The following is a 23,235-nucleotide window of genomic DNA, read 5'->3' on the forward strand; positions in this document are numbered from 1 at the left end:
GCGTCTGGTAGTTTTCCATTGTCACTGACAGCATCAGCATCAGCGATGGCATGTTAGTTTATAGAACAACATATCATTCCATAAAATGGGAATAGAAGAAGCTGAAAAGCCATAGTGGGATTCCCTTTAAACTGTCAGCATTCCTGATAAATATCTGACCAATGCTTCTCATTCAAACAATGCTGACAGTTGAAAGTGAATGTATTTCACAGTTTCTCGGGTCACGTGGTCAGTAATAAGAGTCAGTACATACCAATAAAGGGTTACTGAGGGAAACAGGTTTTCGCACATAGAAACAGGATGTGAAATCTAGGTAAAAAGACATCGACAGAGGAATCGCAATATGAAGACAAATATGCAGACTGAAGCAATTATTCTGATAATATTGAGGAGTTGCGCATGATAATTTTGTTCCATAATACTGGCGGTATCAGTGTTGTTTATATTTGCATGCTGAGTTGCTGAGTAGCCGTCATGTTTTGAAGTTGATGCAGCAAACATCAGTAGTGGTAGGGATTTGAAAGTTAATAATCACTTATTAAGTTATAATGAGATACTTAGAAGCTGAGCAGCGTTTAAATAACGCAAGGCTTGTTACGGAAGGGGAATATCATTGATAATAAGTTAATAATGATCAGAAATATTATTCTGGAACCACTTCAGGGAAGACGTAATATTGAGGGTCCTCACCACAGACCTTGAGGCCCATTTGCACAAGCAAATGGGAAATTGCACTAGAGAAAACTCAATTCCATGAAGTACAAAAATAATATAATTTCTAATTGGTACACAATAAATATACAGAGAAGTTAACAAATCAGAATAATTATAGATGAAAACCGACTCCGAATGTGGTGGATTCAGAATTCAGAGCCAAATGTGAACCAAGGAAGACTTGAGCTGCATTTCTTATTTCGGCTAATAGCAGTGGAGCTCAAACTTAATTGGTCAACAGCTGATGGCCAATCGTGGGGCTTCAACCATAGTACTCTGCTGCTCAAAGCTAAAGCTTAAGTTTTACTTGAGATTGGTATGGGTATAACAACCGAAACTATTATCGGAAATTGTTTCAATCAATTATTGGTTTAATATACAGTTTAACAGTTTAAAATAACGGAAATTAACAATAAATAACATTGCATGGTAGGATATTTTCTATACTGTCTTTCAGGCAACCCATCACTTTCAGGCAACTCGGTTCCTCACCAATTTTTCTACTTCTCCTACACTACTTCATCTATTTCGACCTCTTCCGGTTCCTCTTTTTGCACGTCTTGACACATGTTTTTTACTAGTTTCGGTGCCATCATTAGAATTTCATGAGCAAAGTATGTTATACTCGTAGTTCTAAGCATTTCACACTATATCAACCATCTGCAATCTAGCATTTATTAGTGTACTCCTGGTTCAAAATTAGAATTTTGTGTCGGTGATTATTATAATGGGGATAGTATCAAAACATGAATTACTTATGATCATAACATGTTAAAACTGTTGCTAATTAATAATGAAACTAGTAACTAGCCTACAATATCATTGCTGCATTGGAACATTTTTGTTTATGCAGGAAATTATAAGCCACATAATACAGATATATATACAGATAAATACATGGACTACTGTATGCAGTAGTCATCCGTAAATAGGTTTTAAATAAATTATAGGTTTTCTTTAAATGAGTGCAATAGGTTACGTCCTAATCCTAGTAAAGTAAGTCTACCGGGTAATTCGATAAAAAATAATCAAATGAGCCTGTAGAACAGCATATAGTTTATGTATTCATGATTGTACAAACCTGCTCCAGTATATCAATTGTATTTTATGCAAGGGCGTGATTACAATTCATAATACTTTTACAAACATTGCAGTATAATATATATTACGATAAAATTATTATCGAATATAAATGTTTATTCCATCTATATTGAATATCATCAAATTACTTGAAATAAATCTGAAATGGAAATAGCCTCGTATTCTCTAACAAGTTTATAGAGACACTAATAATAATAATTATTATTATTGGTCAAAAAATATAATTTATTAATTTTCTCCCAGTCAGAATGAGGATAAAACCATTATCAGAACCAATTATATCTGTTAATTGACACTTTACAAGATTTTTCTAATACATAAGAAACAAGCTTCAATTTATTCAACATACCATTATGAGGTTCACTTCAAAGTGCATCTGTGCTAACAGTTAATGCTGACTGGTCTAAGTGAGCCTCATTAGAAATCCAAATGGTTGTTATCACAGTAATTCTGTACATCGGGGAACAGGCAGAATCAATGAAAGTTTTCAAAAACCTATGGGCTTTCTCTTCATAATGAAAATCAACTTATTTCAATAGAACCAGAGAAAATTTGCAAATAACTGCATAAACATTCTATTATTGTTTTTATTGGACCTATTTCTGGCCACGATAAAATCTCGAAGCAAGTCGCTCCTGCGGTGGCTGCCAACTTTCTAAAAACCGGTCGTTTATTCAACTTTTCTTCAAGTGGCGTGCGAAATTCTTTGCACTTTTCAGCGACAGGCCCAGCTATCAGACAGGTTTGCATGCAAAAATAATCCTAATTGGTAGTTATATGAAGTAGCAGTGTGCCCCAATGAAAAAGTGTGGACGGTAACGGTGTCCTGAGGTTTTCAGGATAATCAAATCTTGTGAATCATCAATATTCAAGTCACATTATTGTTAAGAATTAATTGGAGATCTAACATCCATTTTTCCATGTCAAGTTTGTAAACTACTACTCTTTCAATCGATATTGCTTGAATTATAGTTCTACATATCACCACAGGCTTATATTACGTGACGCCATCGAATGGATAAAATGAACACTAATGAGATTGTGGAAAACATACTGAATTCCCCAAAATCAAACTATTCATCTTGAGGATCCTAATACTGTATAATTTACATTTTTCATTTCATCTAACCATGCTAATACTGTAGCTAACAACCGGAACGGTTAAGCACTCAAATAAGATTTAGAATAGTGACGATTTTCAAGTTATCAACAAATTTACAAGTTAAATTTGAAAGTTATTCATCTCCAAAAAATTACAAATTACAAAAAAATCTGTAGTTGAGTCAATCTGCATTAAATGAGATGATAAAAAAAATCATTTCAGATGAGGTAAGAGGGAAGCGCGTTTATTAAGATTCCTATGGCTTCGCCAATATTCTAGGCTGAGGCGAGTAGTAAGATATTTACCACCAATTAAACGAATTTTTGTGAGCTTAAAAAGCTCAGAACGTTTCCCTGACTGTTTTGTGTGGTGGGGTTCAATCTTCCCTCTGCTGACGCTGTGTCTGTTTATGGGAAGGGAGGGGTGTTAGTTTGATGTAGTGATGATGGGCTGAAACTTACAAACCAGTGGAGAGGAATACATTCCCTTCTCTCCCCATGGAATGGGTTCCACCTCCGCCCCCCATCATTACTTCCTCAAAAAACGCTCAGACAACTTTCGACCAAACAGAAGATTCAATTATGATCGAACATCTAAAATCAAATCTAGACAACATATTATCCTGAATACCGTATCCAAAAGTGACAATCAGGTTCAACAAATGAGAAATCAAACGACTATATTAGGACAACATCCAACTTACTCATTATAATATTTTCATGATTTATTGTCACTAATACTTTTAATCATAACCAGTTTCCACGCACATTTCTCGTTTCAGTCATCCATTATTGACCAGCGCGATAATTAATATTTTTACAAAAACACATGTAATGCTCTAGGCACATTTTTTGGAGAACCCACCGCCAAGTGTATAATATTGGAAACATAGAATGAAAAATCGCAGTCAGATGAATGATATTCATCGTGCCGAGGCTATTAAATCCATCCCATACAACTGCTGAGAGGTCCGATGCTTGAAGAAAAAAACTAGTTATGACGGAGGCCCAGTAAAGATGTTTAAAGAAATCAGAAAGAATAAGAAAACGAAAAATAAGGAGGAACAGAAGAAGAAGAAGAAGAGGTGAAGAAATACGGAAAATGGAAGAGGAAGAAGAGCAAGTGGGAAGGAAAGGGGTGATGAAGGAGCGAGATGAAAATATGACAGATTAAGAAGATTGAAGAAGTCGAATAGGGACTGAAGACAACGAGAATGGAGAGGGAGGAGGAAATTATGATGAGAGGCAATGGAAAGGGAACATCATAAAGAGGTGAAGTGAGTAGGGTGCGAAGGTGAAGAAGGAGGAGAAAGTAGAAGAAGAAGATATAGAACAGATGACAGAAGGGAAAAGTGAAAAAAGTAAGAATGGAGGGAAAGAAGAACAATAGGAAGAGGAAACAGGAAAGAACAGGAGATAATATGAAGAGGAAAAACTGTTGAGAAGAAGAAAAATTCAGGAGGTGAGGAAAGAGCAGAAGGGCGAAGCGAAAACTAGAAGAAGAGAAAGAACGAGGAGATGTGGAAACAGTGGAAAAAATTAAAATTAGAAGTGAATAGAAAGGAGGAGTAGAACATAGGAAGGAGGAGAAGAACTAGCGAATAAAAAAAGGTGTATAAGGAGAAAGAAGATTGTAATCACGGTGGAAAACAACACAGACATGAATGTGCTGTAATGATACAGGTCGGTCGTCTTGTAAAAAACAAAAATGAGAGAGAGAGAGTGATTGATCAGAAAAAAGAGTCTAATGACGATGAGTGGATTAGAGATACGAATTCATGATAGGCCTACACTTGTATAAGGCTGAGAACGGAATTGCCAAAAAATTGTTTAATGCAAGCGGTAATTGTTCATGGGTGGTGCGCTTCATCGCTATATTATACAGTCGAATATTATTGTGAAGGACACATCGTGGGGAATCGAACTTGTCTGGTGAGTGTGTGTGTTGTGTGTGTGTGTGTGTGTGTGTGTGTGTGTGTGTGTGTGTGTGTGTGTGTGTGTGTGTGTGAGCAGCAGAACGTGACTAAAGGTGAAGAAAATGGAAGAGGAGTGAGGAAGAGAGGCTGGAGAATGCGAGAAAAGAGAGAAGGCGCAAAAGAGATATAAGATGAGGACGGCAAAAATAAGAGGAGAAAGAAAACAGAATGAAGAAGACAGGAGATGAAAAAGGAGAATAGGTCAGTGAAAGGAGAGGAGGGAGAAAAATCCAGAAAATAAGGCAGAGGATAATGGATGAATAGGCAAAAGGAGCTGAGAAACACAAAAAAGAAAACGAATAAGGCCTACATGAGTGAGTTTTCAGGAAAAGAAAAATAAGGAGGTGGAGGAGACGATGAGGTCATGTAATGAGAGAAGCAAGAAAGATATGAAGAAGAGTGGATAGAAAAAAGGAAACGAGAAAGAAAAGTGAAACAGAGGAGAATAACAAAGTGGAGAATGAGGAGAACATTGATAAAAGAGTATTGATGACGGGGAACGAATGAGAAGAAAGAGAAAATATGTGCGAAAAAATGAAAGAACAAACAACCGAAGCACGAAAGTGTATGAAGAAAAATGGGAAAGGGAGAAGAATAAAAAGAGAATTAAGGGTAAGGAAAAAGATATGATGAAGAAGGAGAAGGAGATGAAGAAAAAGGAAAAGAAGGAGAAGGGGGAGAGGAAAGAAAAGCAGCAGCAGCAGCAGAGAAAGAAGAATAGAAAGAATTTGATGACAAGATAGAAAAAGAGAGATCAATATAAGTAAACGAAGAACAGGAAGACTGATTGACATTAACAGAAGATGAAGAAGAATATGAGAGGAGAGACACGCGTGAATAAGACAAAGTGAGTGAATCTCGAATACAATAATGATTAGAAGAAAAGAAGTGGGAGCAAGAATAGGAATTAGTTGGAGATGAAAAACTGCTGTCAAAGTCCAAGTGCAAGGTCACTGCCAGAATAGCAACACTGAAAATGAACTACTCCTCGCTCTTTAGAGATTGATTCTCCAGGGCTAGCCAATCTAGCAAACAAGACACATTGATCGATGATGATGATGATGATGATGATGTTGTTGTTGTTGATGATGATGAGGAGAATGAAAAGAAAACGAGACCAGGTTCAAGAATCGTTCTTCAAAGGCTGGCATGTTTGTATGAGAGACATCAGACAGCGCAAGAATATGAAGGCAGCAGGCAGGTGATATAGTAGCCTTCATCGATAATCGTATAACATGTAGACATCTCACAGCAGTAAATAGTTACTGTAGCCTGTTTATAAAATAATATTTCCATAATTCATAAGATATAATTATAATAATTAAAATATATTGATATTTATAATTTATTTGATAAAAATGTTTTATTACATGTAGCCTATAATCGAATTGAAAATTTTACTGTTTTTTTATAACATTGTACAGCATTCGAGTATTATCTTCTTCACGGTATGATTTATTCCCATCATTTCAGAAAATATGTACTCGGAAATATAGAGATGTAATCCAAATTAGAACGTTATAGAATGGAATTGAACTTAAATATTCTACAAATAATGAATTGGAAGATTAACTAAGAAAATTTAATTATGATGTCATATTTCAAGAATTTATGACAAAACAATATTATTATAATTTCAACTAATAAGTTGCATTATCGTTTAAATTTTGCTAAGTGTACAAACCAATAAGGCAAATTTTTAATAAACATTCAACTATTAGATTGGAATATCATTCGAAATTTGGTTTTTAAAAAAATATGAATGAGTATTGTATTGCTATTGTATTTATTCCATTTATTACTGCTTCTCTTTTTCTGTGAGGTTCTCTGTGGCGTTTGTGGGTTGAACTGTAAGTAGTGTTAAAGAAACGAATAAATCTAACACAAATTCATAAGAAATAACACAATGTTTAGAATTATTTAAACTTTATTCTAGTAATGGTTACGCTAGTTGATTTAGAAACAGCCATATTCATGAGGCCGTGACCCTATCCGCACAGTCACATCATTTTAAAATCACTGCATAACTTCTTGCATCTTTGTTGTTCTCTAACCACTGCACTTCTGCATTGCACTTCTTCCTGCAATTGCACCAAACCATGCATTTCAAATCACTGCATTTATGGTTTTTAATCGTAGCATTTGTGGTCTAAGCATTTCACGGGAATGCTTGCAGTTGCACTACAATGGAGCTTCTTTCCTTCCGCCAGCTAAATTTTATGATTATGGAGATTCTCATCTGTTGCATCAAAACGTAGAACTGAGTTTATTATTGAGGTTATTGAGGTTGATTCAAGTGACTGGTAATGCGTTGCATACAGTAGGTTATGCTCCATCACCTTTTCAGAGTCAGGTAGAATGCAGTTCCAGCTCTGCATGCAATCTTGAGTGCATTTACCTTTTTCTGGTACAAGTTTTCAACCTCAGTTTCCTTGACATCTTGAGATCTTACTTTTGTCATCCGGACATTGACATTATATTTTCCTTGTGTAAAATTTAATGCTTTGTCTCAGAAATCATACACTTCAATAAATTGTCGAGCATCGAAGAATAGCATCATTTTCTAAGATCATTTTTCAAGTTCATTGATCTTCAATAATAGTCGATAGTTCATTGAATTGACAAACAGTGTATTACATTGATTATAACGCACTGCTGACATAAGTACCTAAATCTTGATAAAAGTTCTTATATTTTATTTGGAAAATGTAATTACTAGTACAGGCCAACAGTTCCATATTTTTAGGTAATAAGCTTTGAACTGTGGAAAATTTTGTGTTGTAAAATGCAATCTCTTTTTGTCTGGGAAACATAAAGAACTAGAATTATAATATGCGTGATTAATGCGTTCATCCATTCGTGTATCTCTTATCCTTTATCACTTATCGTACATGTATAAGCCAATTCCTTCCTTCATAATAAGATAGATTCAACAATAACATTTCTGTAATATTTTTTTAAATATTCAAAGTAATGGATCAATAACTACACTCCACATGAGCTAATTAATTATTCTCTTTAGGGTAGTATAGTATAGACCCTATAGTAGTTCAATGCTCATTTTATCAATTTAGAATTGTGCAAACAACTCGAGCGTGATGTGTTTTTGGAAGTTTAATGGAGTTCACCATAATTTAGCAATTTCAAGACACTTTTCATGATTCTATCCATTGAATTTATTGTGAAAAACGTAGGTCTACATCAAGGATAGCACATAGTGAATACTATGACTATATATACTATTCTTGTGTCCACCTAATGTTGAAATGAATTTAAAATTTTTGAATGTTCTATTTAATTCACCCTATTTTCATTTGAATAAATTCAATCGAACAAATAATAGGGACAATAGATTATATCATTAGAGTACTTGAAAAAAAATATTGTCCGTAAAGTTTTGCTTTATTCGTGAACCAGAGATAATGGTTCACTGTACAAAATTGGAAAGTTTCTTGTCCTTGACTGTAAACTTCTGCCTGTTCTGTTCACACTTCAACCTTCAATCAAATACAGTATCAAATTTCAACCACAGAATTTTCATGAGCAAAATTTGATCTAAATCCATCAATTTGAAAACCAGTTTACTTCGCTCGAAAATAATACTACACTATACATAAATTTATTATTTGACAGCTACATGATAGCGTGAATCAATATTTTTCAGAAAGGCTTATAATTTTTGCAAATTTATTTTTGGTGAATTGTAGTCATGAAGTCATTTTTATTCATTCACTTCTAAAGCTAGAACGAAATTTACTTATCTATAATGAAATTACAGGGTATGCTGATCTAAAGGGAAGCCTGAGGCGAACTGTGGCTCGATAAACTCGTTCATAAAAAGCTGAATTTGATTTGTTGTCTATAATTTCTATTATCTAACGTTGGATGTACCAGGATGTATCCTAATAAACAACTACTCTAGCAATAAACCTATTAATACAATATGAATTCATCTCTTCGGTGAAATTGATGCCAGCAGACAGATTATTCAAAATTTGTGGCGCATGAAGTGTAGCTTTGCTGAGGTCACCGAACAATTTTTGAATTACGGACACTATTAATCTATTTATCAAAAGAGAAACAAATCATATGATACTATACAATAATATATGATCGGGAGAAAACAATAGGCTGAACCCAAAACTGTCTCTCTACCAAATTTTGATGGATAAAAAGTTTCTCAAACAATAATGTTATGTTTTCACTTTTCTAAAATGAGTATTGCTTTTGAAAACTTGTTGGGAAGAACTTGAGTTTAGGTAGATTCCAAACCATGACAGTATCAATGCATAAAAAAGAATGCCACAAAGAAAGCATCATGATCACGCAACGAGATACAAAGATAGAATGCATGTCCTAATAAATTGTACAATAAAGAATAAGACGAAAAAAGGAATAAAAGTGTGGGAAAAGAATAACGAAAGCTCTGTTTAGGAGGAAAAGAGATAAATAAAAGAGGAAGGTTAAGGTTAAGGAGCAGGCAGAAGAGTTAAAGGAGAAAAGAAGGAAATATATAAGAATACCAAATAAAGCACAATCAATTTTGATTGTTATTTGAGTTTGAACCGGTATCAGAAGACTTGAAAACAGACTGTACTTCGGTGAACCTTAAATACACCACGTCCAATCCTGAAGAGAAGAATGGAGATATAATACAAGAGAGAAGGACGAAAAGAAAGAGAAGAATAAAGGTGGACAAAAATTCTATGAAATTTAATAAAGAGTAATACACAACCATCATACAGAATTAAAAAAAAGGAAATGAAGCAAAATCAATAAGAAGTAATAATAATATTTATAAGAAGTATAAAAATACTGTAAGATAAGAAGAAAAAGGGAAACCTTAGAAGAAAGTAGGACAGGAGAACAGGTGGTGTTGAGAATAAAGGAAAACGAGTCGATGAATAGATTAATAGAGGAATCTATATTATTAGCGAAAGGGAAACAAATACAGTGGACTATTAAGAGTATACAGAGAACTATGCTTAGGCAAATTAATAAACGTAAAATCCCAAGCACAGTATGACGTCACAGACTAGATTGCAGCAACCACTGAGACACGTACGGTTTGTTTCCTACTGGTTTAGCTTCTTTTTCCTTATCTTCTTCTTCTTCTTCTCTTTCTTCTTTTTCTTCTTCTTTTTCTTCTGTTCTTCTAGTTGTTGAGGTCAAGTGGAGAGTTGAATGGTGGCACCTTGCATAGCAGGCGGTGAGTCGATTAGCGGTAGATCATGTTTTTATTGGACGAAAACAGCCAGAAAGAATGCAGAATCTCTAGGAGAAGGGAAGAGAAGAAAAGGGAGAGAATCGGGACAGAGAGTGACATCAATGAATAACAGTCAAATAAGAAACAGACAAAATTATTAGGTTAACTGCTGTTTGGGCTCGGAAAACTCCCAAATCCACAGGGAATGTGGGATAAGAGTGACATTCCAATTTCAACTGTTGGGTGAACAGAATTCGGAGATCTGTCATCGAGTTTTCCATACAGTGCCTATATACACTATTTTGAGCAGAATGTCAACTACAAATTACTAGTCTCATAAGAAGTAAATATCGGGGCACCGAGCTTCGCTCGTTATTTTTACTTATTGATAAACAGAACACAATTCTTTAAAAATGATCGTGTTTATATTTTACAGCTGGCTATACGTCAGCTTATGAATTTCGGGGATGAGATATTCTGATTCTCCACAGACGCACTTTTTTATTATCCACAGGCGACGAAAGTCTCAGCCGTTTTTCCAAGGATGAATTATCCTTTTAATGTCGTTCAGCGAGTTTTCCCAGGGATGAGACCTAATGCAATCGAATTTTTATATCATAAACCTACTATGTTAGCCTACAAATTTCGTGAAAATCGTTAGAGCCGTTTTCGAGATCCGTTGGACATAAATAACCAAAAATATATAGCCAAATATAAAAATATATACAGATATACACAAATTGCTCGCTTAATATAATAGGATATCATACTAATTAAAAGTTGATGTAGTTATTGAAAATAATACTCTCCTCGAAAAATGATTGTGAAGAGTTATTTTTCAAGAAATATAACTACCATAAAACTAAATACCTGGATTCTAGATTGCTGCTACAAATCCAACGTTGGCTATCTTAGCAAGCAGCTAACGATTAATACAGAATAAACAATAAAAAAATATTCGAAAAAATCGAAAAAATAATTGATCCTTTCACCATATTAATCAAGTTCTTATCAATGAACATTGAGCTGCTTCTCCACATCAAGAAGAATTGAAAAACGTATATAAGTTATTATTCTCAAAAAATGTAAGCTTCTTTTTGACCAACATTTTAAATATATTGAACTGTCAAAAAGATAATAGTAGTATCTAGCGTGATGGTTTCCAGAATAATAACCATTACTTTCTCTTTTTTATCAAAACGTATTACCCCATCAAGTGTGATAAGGTTAATGAAATATCAACAGTTACCCATTAGACACTGAATAAGGGATTCCAGGAGCTCTGTCTCTGATAAAAAATGTATTGAAATATAACTTGCATTACCTAAATTTTTGATCAACGAAACTGTCTTTCAACACAATGATTTCAATCTATCTCATATAGTTAGAAAATAAAACAAAACGGTGTAGGTACAGAAACGTTCAAAACTGGACCAGTAGAAAAATATTTACACACACATAACAACAAAGGTCGATTTATTATCAATAGAAGTTTATTGACTATTCTGAATAGTATGAACTTTCACGGTTTTACGCTTACGTTTGATCAGCTTAGAAAATGGGATTATAATCGTTGGAAGAAATAGAGACAGTAGATGATAATGATAATGATGACGATGATGATGATGATTAGTGAGGAATCATTTACATACTTTTTTGCCAACAATGCAGGTTTTTGTATAGGCTAGCCTAAATAAGTTCATTCAATTGAGAGGAATAACATATTTACATAAATATAAAACACATATTTTCATATTATAATAGGATGGATTGAGTTCAGATTATCACAAACAAGGAATTATTCAATTAATCGTAGTCGAAAATATTTCGGAATCGAACTTAAACATTAATGAGAGTTTTATGAACTATTCCGAGAATCGAACAATAAGTGAGATTGATTTGTATGCCTATTGGAACCAATGTATACTACACTATACTCTCTATACATTCTCTTATACTCTGTTTACAATCTAAAAGCCTACTCGCTGATTGTAATCAAGCAGTACAATCCTTGATTCTTGTATTTGGTTGTTCATATACGTTACATAGATAGAATAAACTGAACATTTTGAGCAACTAAACTGATTTTTTGAACTAAATTTTTAGAGCATCCACACAAAAACTCGAACCAACGACAACCACAAACTAGTAGGTATACTAGTTGGTAACAACTAGTCAGCTGAAGAATTTTGATTTAATGCTTCACTGCTACTCCCAATATACAACTCAACCACAAAACACAAACTCGTCTTTGTTCAGACAGCATCATTTGTCATCTTCATCACTCTCAAGCTAAAGCCATGTTCACTACACGTTTCACACTATTTCAAAAGCAATACAATATCGTAGAGTTGATAGAGAACCTAGCAATCTGGTTCATATTTCTTCTCTACAACACTGCGAACATTGAGGAAAGCTACACATTTTAAAAATGTCAATTGGTTTTCATTTTTCTATACAATCTATTGTGTTATTAAGAATTCTATAAGGAAAAATGCCAAAAATTGCCAAACGTCAATAGGTTTCTGCTATGTTTATTCGGAAGGAGATATAACTACTAATGGGAGGAGGACTCAATAGGAATCTGGATCACGTATGTCCATGGTATCAAGGTATGCCTCAAGACATACCACCAACACAGATGAGTATGAATTCAGGAGCCAAGTCAGTCGATCATCCACTTCTCTCTAAAGCAGGAAAATAAACGAAAAATCTCAATTTACAACATTTTTTACTTGAACTCTGCTCACATTCATTCCACTATCCAGCTAAAAAAGGAATGATGATGATAAATAAAAAGAAGAAGAATTCCTGGCATCATCTAGCATTAACAATAGCATTCTGATCTTTTATACAGTGAGTATAGAATGTTACATTCTATACTCACTGCTTTTATACTGTCAAGTAGCAATCTCAACAATAACAACAAGAAAAACATAATAAATAGCATAGTGGGTCTAGCAACAATAAGTTTAAAAAATCGACAATATCATGAAGGCATTGATCTCAGTGCATTCGCTTCTTTGTTGTTCGTCGGTCAAAAAACTTGCAAAAGCATCTTGCAGATCAGATGCAGATAACGGCTTTGACTAGCCGTTTTTTTAGGAAGGTGACTAGACAACTTGACAAAGAAGAAAAAAGGATTTGAGAAAAATCTTATGGAACTGTACTGCCCAACAACAGAGTCGTTTACGATAAATAGATAGAAGAAGGTATGAGAAGTACTGTTGTACTCTTTTCTCTATTGAAAAAATTATTCATTGAATTCGACGAAGATACGCTCAAAATTTGTGTTTTCTTAATTTGTCAGACGTATAGACACAAAATTGTTCAAATTTGAGGGATAAAATATTCGGTATTTTCTAATATTCTATATTTTGATCAAAAAGATAAGTTTAAACGAGAAATGAATTAATTTATGATAAACTTACAGTATAAGCAAAGAAGACCGATTTTTCTTATCTTCAATCTTGGTATTAATTAGTTTTGAAACCTATGTAACGAAAACAAGTTCGGTAGAGGAATTTAATCTCAAACTAAATGTATGTATATTGATAAAACTCCAGTTCTAAATCAATTTAGGTTTCATGGAATTCGATTCCATTATGATGAAGTGAAGTTATTATGAATGAATAACATTCAGCTGGCGTTTACTCGAAAACGGTTGATCTTCTATCAAAAGCGAAATGGCACTCACTGACTGACTGACTCACTCACTCACTCACTCACTCACTCACTCGCAGAACTAAAAATCTACCGGACCAAAAACGTTCAAATTTGGTAGGTATGTTCAGTTGGCCCTTTAGCGGCGCACTAAGAAATCTTTTGGCGATATTTTAACTCTAAGGGTGGTTTTTAAGGGCTTAAAGTTTGTCTTTTAGCATGTGTATTCTTCTTATTCCAATATCTTAAAATTATAATTGAAATGTCCATACCATATGTTAATATAGAACTATAATCTAGAGAGAGTACCTCTTCGAAACAGTTGTTCTTGTAACTAAATAAAAAATTTTGTCAGGTTGGCATTAAGTTGAGTTGACTTTGTTAGGTTGGCACCAAGTTGAAGATTGAAATGCATTTATCCAGGACCTCCTAAATACCAAATTTATCCAGTACCTCCTCAATACCTGATTTATCGCGGAAAAATTGATTGGGTACTGCTACTTCAATCAGAGCTATTCCTGGGAATATTATATTACTAGCCGTCAGGCTCGCTTCGCTCGCCATATCCGTTTAGCCAGACGTTTAAGGGCACGCCACACCAAGCTCGCTACCGCGGCGGTAGCGAAGTTTTAAAAATCGCTAGCCTTGTATTCAGGTTGAGCGCGCCACACCGAATTCGCTACCGCGGCGGTAGTACGGCGCACTACCACCTACGACCGCCTGCTAGGCGATTCAACAAAAGTTCGCTGAGAGGTAGTACGGCGGACAAAGCGAGCTCAGTGTGGCGCGCTCAACCTGAATACATGGCAGGCGATTCGAAGAGGTAGCGCAGTGCTGAGTGCTGTAGTCACGACCTCCCCCCACTACTAGACTCACTACTCGGAGACTACCGCTAGCGGACGTTTTTCGGTGTGGCGTGCTCAGCCGAGAAAACTACCACCAGCGGTACTACCTCGGCGGTACTGGCGAGCTTGGTGTGGCGAGTCCTTAGAGGCGCAATAAGAACGGATTTGGAAAAATTTCCAAAGATACGCCCAAAATCTGCGTTTTTTAGCGTTTTCTCAGCTTTATCGAGAACAAATAAACAGAAAATGTTCAAATTTACTACAGAAGCTCAGCTGGGGTGCAATAATGTTGTGTTAGAAGGAATTTGAAATAACGCCAAAGATACGCCCAAAATTAGCGTTTTCTCAGCTTTTCTGCGTTTCCTCACCTTTTCCAATAATATTGATGGAAATATATTTAAAAAAAATTCAGTACACAGGTTTAGCTGAGGTGGAAGAATTTTGTTCGCCAAAGAAACGCTGATAATTATAGTAGCAGGTGTTTTTCGAAATCAAATTGACATAATACGTTCAAATTCGGTACAGAGGTTCCGCTGAGGTATACATGCAGGCGAGCGAAGCGAGCCCGCTGATCTCATTTTTGGACAATCCAGTCGGGGGTCCAGAATTCGGTACAGAGGTTCCGCTGAGCTCTACATGCAGGCGAGCGAAGCGAGCCCGCTGATCTCATTCTTGGACGATCCAGTCGGGGGTCCAGGGGGCGGAGCCCCCTTGCTAGACGGATATGGCGAGCGAAGCGAGCCTGACGGCTAGTTCTACATAAAATTGTTGAGGATTCAAAAGAAAGACATTGAAATTCCATATTTATCACATTATAATAATTATTAATGGAGTATTGATTGAACTTCAGTTTTCCAAGCTACAAAATGATTTACGCCTGGATCAATATTGTTTGCAGATTATAAAATTATGGAAGGAAATGGCGAAATGTACCGTACTATACTTTCAGTGAACTCACTTAGTAGTCTAGTTGAATAATCTCATCAAGCATTTTCCTACTAGAATTGGTTTGACTGTCCAAATTATTTTGGTTGAGCTCATCCTGCAGTAGGCTCACCAAACTTTGGAGAAGATCCAGGGTAGAATCAATCTGTTTCGAAGTAAGTCGTTGTATGAACTTTTTCATAAATAAAAGAGTATTATTCAATTTAAAGTTTCTTACCTGTACGGATCTATATGGAATCAGATGTCTAGCCTTTCTCCTGAAAACAAAAAGAAAATATTATGATAAAGCTGGAACTGCTGGATAAAAACTTGATATTAATAGTAATATACAAGATACGAACAGAAATTCAATACATTTTGTAGTCATTCCTCATTTTGTTTTCCTTGAATACTTGTATGTAACAAAAATCAATAGATATTATCACACCACTCGCACAGTATGAATGTTAAGTTTGTCATAAAAGATGATGAACAGGCCAATTACAGTGGAAAATAAGGCTCCATTTCAATATAAGAATAGAAGAACCTCAATTTTTTTGAATAATCTACCTAATATTGTTAGGAGAATGTGAATAATAATAAATCACAGCTACACAGAAAACATTTTTACCTTATCTAGAATTTCTGGTATTTTTCTGACAGTGAAAAAAATCAATCTTCCTGAACATCTTAATAATTATCGGTGTTCAGAGAGATTATAGTAAACCACACAACTAACATAATATATATAATATTCTTTTATTTCCCTGAACAACTTGACATGCAGAGTATACATTTATTATAGAAAAAGTACCAGTAAAAAATCACACAATAGCAATACCTGCTACCAGCTACCAGCATGTGAGATGAGAACAACACATTATTTTCTGAACACGATTTTGATAGCAGCTAAATAACTTATTCTAATGTGTTTCGTTCCAACACTTCTCAAAATATTCGTAATCGATGTGCGCAACTTATAATTAACTTTAGCCGAAAAAACCAACGTCTCACATAACAACTTATTCAAGGTCGGTCTTAAATCAAGTTTCCTAACAAAGAGACGCTGCGATAATCTGCAAAAAGTTTGTCCAGTTTGAAACAAATTTGAATGTCAAGGTGGCAGCTCAAAAAATCAAATGTGAAAAGAAATGAGATTCATGAAAAGAAGCTACAGAGTTGATTCGTGAGAAGATTTCTGCCGGTTTTTGTAGAAGAGATGCACATTCTCAAATTCACATCCGTGAACACCGAAATAATCTTCAACTAGTTTTCGACTGCGACCCCTGCAATCAACTGAGCTGCAATTTCGGAAGAATTACATGCTGAAACCAACCGGAGAGTGGAGAGTGAGAGACAATCCACATCTCTCTCATTACCTGCGGTGATATTACTCGCATACCTAGAGTTCAATGACTGGTACCAAGCCAATAATTTGTTTTTCAAGTAACTTGATGAGCGCGTAAACAAGATGCATAATTTGAAGCCAATTTGCGTTTTGAACATTTCATTCCGAAAATAATATTTCTGATCTACTCAGAAGGATGGATCGGAAGACATCTGGAAGCACATAGAATGAGAGTACAATCTGTCATGAGATAAATTACATAAAGTACTACCATTGGATAGGTGACTGCATTTAGGCCAGCTCCACTCTGTGAGGATAGAATGTAATTCATTCTATACTCTCTGACTACACTGGTCTAACCTTCCACTGCAGAGAGTTAGTAAGCTATGATGACCTTCAAAATCACTTCACGATAGTTCAGAGCCTACCTGAATCAATAATATCTCATAACAATCTTAATAATCATTAACATTATCATCATCATCGACATCATGGTAATCATAATCATCGCGTCAGTCACCCACGCACATGCCTAGGGCTCATGTAGGGATCATTCTCAACAGAAAAAACACCCGCATTCAGTCTCAGGTTTCTTCCTGCAGATATCAATATTTTCATCAGTACAAATTATATCTTCTGTATTAAATATGTATGCATAATGCATATCATAAACTTGTTACACATCTCAAGCACTCAGATAATAATGAACATAATTTTTGCTGTTTCCAATATTCAATATTATTATATAGGCTGACTTGTTTTATTTATATTTTCCGTGTATATGCATATTAATCAAGTTGAATCGATTTCAAGGTGCTACAAATATTTTATCATTCATATTGCATCATTCATACTGAATCTAAGATTCCTTACTTGATGACCAATCCACAAAAGTGAAAGACTTGTTAGAGAAATCCTTTACATTGTTTATCCAAGATTGTTTATTCCATGCTTATGTGTAGGTTTTACATCTCGACAGAAATGGAAGAAAAAGAATTTTCAAAACACTAGATAAATTGTAGTAAGCACCAAAGGAGTAGACAGTAGTCTACATCACTTTCTTCAACCAGCATTCCTCACCAGACAAAACGAAAGAGAAATGAATGAGATTCTTCCGGAGGTAGGCTACTATAAGGAAGAGTCAGCTAAAATACTGTGTATGCTATGCGAGTTATCGGTGATCCCGAGCCCGAGAGCCTTCCTTATACACTAAGCGCCGGTTGAGTCATAAGGAAAACTCAGAAATAAAACTCGGACCCGTTCCAACCTATCCCAACTGAAGCAATCAATGCGTGAGCTGTTTAGCCCAGTGAGTATAGAATTTACATTCTATACATAATAATACACTGGTTTAGCTCCATTAGGCCTACTCTACTATAAACAAATGAATGAATGAACTGCCGCTGCGATGCTCTTTTTCAATGGTGGCTGATTGTAATGACGTCATTCTTGCACTTTGAGGGAAAATGACCGATGTCAATGGAAGAAGGCTACATGTGGGATGGATACAAGCAAGGTTACGGTACAGTGTTAATGGCTACATGATAGGCATATTAGGCTACATGTGATGATATGTTTTGTAAAGGTAATGCCCATATCATAAAATCTACTCGTCCAACAAGTGACATTTTTTACTGAGGATGGATTAAATAATATTATCTAGCAGAAAATAATATCGGCTTCTCTCAAGTGGTCACCCGTCCCAACGGGAATAGCAGGTATACATGCTACTCAACTATTAGTCCTACCTATCCCCCCTATCACAAAGATTTAATAGCGTCGTGATCACGGATACAACTGCCTCCCAAGCTGATGTGAAACTAATAAATACAATACAGTTCTTACCGTACACTACTTGTGAATAAGATTGGACGTTTTTCAAATAAAATATGGCCTACCTGTTTTGAATAAATAGATCTTTTCATGTTGAAGTGAAAGTGATAATTTAACTTAGTAGTAGGTATAGTTGCAGGTATTGAAATAGTCACTTATTTACGAGAATATTGAAAAATTATTTTGGTTGTAACACTATTCTATTATAATCATTATTTGTTGGACTATAAACTATTTAGACAGGGAAGAATATAAATCAATCGACAGAAGGATGTCCAGCAAGCTGATCTGCGTCAATAGAAACTGCATCAAAGAACATTCATTATTATTTTCTATTACTATGATCTGGTATTTTATTGAAGAAAGATGACCTACGTCAATATAGAATTAATATTTGAGAAGTGAAGATTACATTACAATAAACAGTGGAATTTGAATAATTTCCTTTTAGAATCATTACTCTTGATTTCAACGTAAACTAAACATTTGAACAGCAAGATTTGATAACATAAATTTATACAGGCCGAACCTATGGTTTTTAGACAAGGTCAATAATAATTGACATGATTTCAATACATCTCAATCAGCTTTCAAAACTAGGAGATTGAATACAAATGTCATGTTTACTAATTAGAAAAAAATATATACTTTGAGAATAATCTACCGTAAGCAATCAAAGGTGAACATTTAAACAGTTTCTAAACATTGCATCTTACGCAACAAAAATTACCCATGTCAATAATTCATTCATAAAGTTTGTTGAAAGTTTCATCAATTTACTAAGTTTGTTTTTTAAACAGAAGAGATTTGATTAAAGCTATTAGTAGAGTCGATATCTCTAATAAAATTACTACTGTTTGAGATAACATCGTCAATAGAAGCTGAAAGTTAGAAGATCAAAATATTATGCATTCTATCTTTGTTAATGTTACAGTTTGATGTTTATAGTTCCAAAAAATTGGAACTATAACAAAATTGAAAATTTTTATAACAAATTAACACTGCTGTATTCATAAATGACATCTGAAATGGTATAAATCAAGGAATAAAAATGATTCTGAGTTTAACAACAATAATAATGTATAATTACAGTATTTTGTTCTAGATTACCTCAATCAAGGCACAGTCATATCAGTCTCGAAATTACGAAGTCAGTCCATAACCTGCCTGAGCCTTTTTTTTCTGTCGGGAAACCCTTTTCCAATGAGGCTAGAGCTGGTCCTTATATTTTCAACCTGACAACCTGAACTTCCTCAGTCACTTCACTATGCTTGTTTTTTATTAAATTATCTCAAATTCCATATATATATATATCCTTTCATCATTATCTTTTTTATATTTTAATCGAGTTCATCAACTTGTTCAAATTTTCTCATTCTATTTTGTTTTATGTGCATCGATAACCAACTTATTCTATTCTAGCTACTTTTTAATTTAGTGTAACGTGTGTTTCAATTTATTTTTATATTAATTCATTCTTCTACTTATTGAATAAGGTAAAGGAATTCCAACAATAATAAAAGTCACCCAACATGTATTTCCTATCAGAATGAAATTTAATAACTCAAAATTATTGAAGTTACGTTGAATTTCCTTATTATCTTATGCTCTTGTGTTTTTGTTAGTTTCTATACCTTCTCAATATTTTCAAATCTACTTGTTCATCCTTTTTCCCGGAAATGGCTCGAAAAAGAATTCAGCTTTTCCTTGATAGAAGAATGAATATGAAAATTGAGTGTAAAAGGAACAAGGAGAATATAAAAGAATAAGGAAAATTCAAGACATCTTCTATCATTCTCATGTTCGTCTGAAATTTATATTTTCTACTACCATAGGCAAAGCAGTTTTTGTCTGTAATGTGTGTAGTTTATAAAACATTATTCATTCACGGCCGTATTTATAAACGAAACTCAGCTCAGGCTGAGCATAAGTTTGGATCTCAGGCTCAGATCCAAACTTATACTTAGCAAGACTTCGTGGATTAGCAACCAAGAACTAGAATCATGCCTGAGTCTCCTTATATTTATATAAATATAAATATATACAATCACTTATTATACTTTTATATATGTTATTAAGTTTATTATTGAGTTATCGATTCATAATTTGACATCTTTTGGGACCGGACTAACCAAATATCATATTATGTATTAATATCGGGGCACCAAGCTTCGCTCCTTATTTTTATCTATTGATAAACATAACACAATTATCTAAAATGATCGTGTTTATATTTCACAGCTGACTATAGGTCATCTTATGAATTTCGGGGATGCGATATTTTGATTTTTCACATACTGTTTCAGCCAAGGATGAATTATCCTTTTAATGTCGTTCAGAGAGTTTTCCCAACTATGAGACCTAGTGCAATCGAATTTTTATATCATACACCTACTATGTTCCAAATTTCGTGAAAATCGTTAGAGCCGTTTTCGAGATCCGTTGAACATAAATAACCAGATATAAATATAAATAACCAGATATAAAAATACAGAAATTGCTCGTTTAATATAATAAGATAATAGTTAGTAATTAAAGTCCTTTAAACGAGTTCATCTCCCTCGTTTTCATGTTTCCTCATCTTCTTTTCTCTTATCTTCTTTCATATGCATCGATATTTAAAAAATCACCCAAAATGTATTTTCTACTAGAAATAAATTTAGGAATATATTCAAAATTATAGAAGTTACGTTGAATCTCCTTTCAAGCATCATTCATAAATATACGGCCCATTCAAATTAAACTTCCAATTTGGTGTCTTGCGGCTAATGTGGATGAACAAACAAATAGAGACTTCAATATATTTTTAAAACCCCTAGATAAATAACGGAGTTCATCAAAAACTATTAATAAAAAAAAGCGGAAACGTTGTAAACTTATGTTTGAAGAAAACCGATCTCACTCTAGGTCAGAAGAACTACACAGGAGAGTGAAATTTACGACAGTAAGTTCACCGGTCTTTTTATCCGTTTTTGCCGACCAGTTTATATTACAGCCCACATTCCCGCATTCTTGGAAATCGTTTTTCTGGTGGATGGTCCCAGCTGCCTCTTTACTTAATGCCATCTGCAGACAAGTTTTTCGGCTACTGGAAAACTTATTTATTTTAGTTATTCAGATAATACGTAAATCAATAAGCTATCCGTTTATGTGAATACAAATTTGGACATTTATTAGCTTAAATAATAGAACTGATTCAATCGAAGATTATTCAAAGGAAACTGATTAATTTTCGCCAAAAAATACCTCGTTCATTAAGAGTAAAGACAGCTACCGGTACTGTAGTACTTTATGTAGAAAAATATTTCGAGAACTCTCATTAACCATGGGCTTTCCAATAATTTCCCACAGTTTCCATAAATTTCTAAAATTTCCTGAAAATATCAGCAGAAATGGATCCTTTCTAAACAAGTGAGTTTTAAATGAAAATCATCGCTAACACTATTACACAGAGTGTTTCCAAACTCCCAACCAATATTCCAGGGCATTGTTCGTGTGTACGAAACATATTATGCGAATATCACTATATTATAAACTGTCCGAAAGTCCTTAGTAACTCACACAGCGGCAATTATGTTTTTCTCACTTAGGCCTAATATTTTTTTTCTCAACAATGGAAATCAATCTTTGCACAATCATTTATGACAACAGGACAGAGTTACAAAAAATAATGACAATTCTTCAATTTCATAAAAAATAAAAAAGCGGCCGTATAAAATTGTTATTTTTTGAATAACCAAAAAACCGTTAGTTTTACAAAAACATTACAGGAATTACCTTTTATAGTAAATTCAATTACAAATCGATTGACATCTTATTTATTAAGATTGCGCAAATATTAAGTGAGATATGGCAGCTTTAGTGGTTGGTGACCTACCTTTAGTAGAGGGTTATATGCAATGCAAATAATAGAGATTCTTGCATCATTAAGGCGACTATCAGCATGCCTTGGTTTGCACTGCAACAAACTTTTAGTGGCCCTATCTCACTTAATATTAGTTTAATCTTGATAAATATCTTGAAGCTCTGTCTTGTCGTCATGAATGATTGTGAGAGGTTTCATTTCCATTTCCAAAGAAATAGTAAGTGAAAAACCAAAATGGCGGCTGTGTGAGTAACTGAGGACTTTCGGACAGTTTAAAAATGATAATCGGATATGTTTCGTACCCAGGAATATTGTCATAGAATATTTGTAGGGAGTTTGGAAACACTCTGTATATACGAAACAAGTTTAGTGTATTTTGAAAAAAGAATCGAATAACAATCAAAGCCAAGCCTGAACAGCTCAGCTTTCAAGAACTACGATAAATCTTAAAATAAAATAAAACAGCTTCACGGATCGAGATTGAGCTTTTAGAACAACATTTGGATCCATCCAACTTTTGAGCCGGTTTTACAAGATAAAAAACTATTGATATGGTAGCCTCGGGGCTCCAGCTACATTGGCAAATTCTCGTTCACCGACCTATAACGTGTATTCAAGCCTTTAAGTGATTAAAGTCCACATCACACATTAGCACCAAC

The 23,235-nt window shown here is 34.3% G+C and overlaps 1 protein-coding gene across 2 annotated transcripts in view; it reads right to left on the bottom strand.

The window, feature by feature from the left end:
- LOC111064520 overlaps positions 1-23,235 on the bottom strand; it is a 67,103-nt gene that overhangs the window by 39,828 nt on the left and 4,040 nt on the right. For both annotated transcript variants that reach the window (XM_039429711.1, XM_022352270.2), the window contains exon 2: positions 15,769-15,808. The gene's annotated coding sequence lies outside the window, so the exon portion shown is untranslated. The remainder of the gene's footprint in view (positions 1-15,768; positions 15,809-23,235) is intronic.

The sequence above is a fragment of the Nilaparvata lugens genome, chromosome 5, assembly GCF_014356525.2.
Source record: "Nilaparvata lugens isolate BPH chromosome 5, ASM1435652v1, whole genome shotgun sequence".
Classification (NCBI taxonomy): Eukaryota; Metazoa; Arthropoda; class Insecta; order Hemiptera; family Delphacidae; genus Nilaparvata; species Nilaparvata lugens.